The sequence below is a fragment of the Nelumbo nucifera genome, chromosome 2 (genome assembly GCF_055504915.1).
Source record: "Nelumbo nucifera cultivar China Antique chromosome 2, China Antique-T2T, whole genome shotgun sequence".
NCBI lineage: Eukaryota > Viridiplantae > Streptophyta > Magnoliopsida > Proteales > Nelumbonaceae > Nelumbo > Nelumbo nucifera.
This window is the reverse complement of record NC_142650.1, coordinates 16000755-16001604: the sequence shown is the minus strand read 5'-3', so window position 1 is coordinate 16001604 and position 850 is coordinate 16000755. Positions and strand designations below refer to the sequence as shown.

Here is an 850-nt window from a genome sequence, read left to right as displayed (position 1 = left end):
CCAGGTGTCCATGTCATATAAGCCTTTTGATATCTAATACCTTGAATTCTTAATCATTGAAAATGCTAGCAAAGCTTGAGGAAACACTACCTTCCTGCTCTTGCTGGTCGGATGAATATACACCCATAACTAGGGAAATGTCAATGGGTCAGGTTAAATGGTAAACCCAACTTGATCTGATCCTATAGGATATGATAATGGTCAGGCTTACTAGGGTGTAGGGTCAGGTCAAGGTTTTGATACTTCAACTGTAGACTCTAGTTGGATTTTTTTTTTTTTAAATTTTTTGGTATTCTGTGCCATGCACTATTAATAGCTTCCCCTTTCACCATTTTTTTTCTCAAAGTGCTAGTCGCGGGATTCGATTCCACCTTAACATTTGAACATACCAGCCAACACATCAACAATAATTAGGGTCTTACCCTTTTGAGGGGACCCTTCTAGCAATTCTCAAAGGCCAGAGGTAGGCCAGGCCCTGAGGGGGTTTGGAAATAGTTTTCAACTAGCAATTGATACGTCTCAATTAATACCTCATTGACTACATCATTGCCGTAATTGGGTTAGGGTTTGGCTAAACCACTTCCCACTTGGTCATGATACCTAGGGGTGGCAAATTTTCACCCAACCCACTGAACCCACCCAACCTGCCCATTTACTTGGCAGGTTAGAAATGGGTTGATTACCCAACCTGCCCATTTAAATGGGTTGGGTTGTGGATAACCATTAGGTTAACCACTACAAATATAAGTATTAATTCCCTAAACTTTTTTTATTTTTTTCATTTGAATGAAGTAATTTACAAATTAATGCATTAATTTTTTATTAATTATTGGCTAAAAAAAATCAACAC

At 38.4% G+C, this 850-nt stretch overlaps 1 non-coding gene across 1 annotated transcript; it reads right to left on the bottom strand.

Moving 5' to 3' along the window:
* Positions 1-414: 414 nt before the first annotated feature.
* Positions 415-567, bottom strand: LOC148801948 (U4 spliceosomal RNA). The gene has a single exon (XR_016083220.1). It is a non-coding gene; the product is annotated as a U4 spliceosomal RNA (small nuclear RNA).
* Between the last annotated feature and the right edge of the window lie 283 nt (positions 568-850).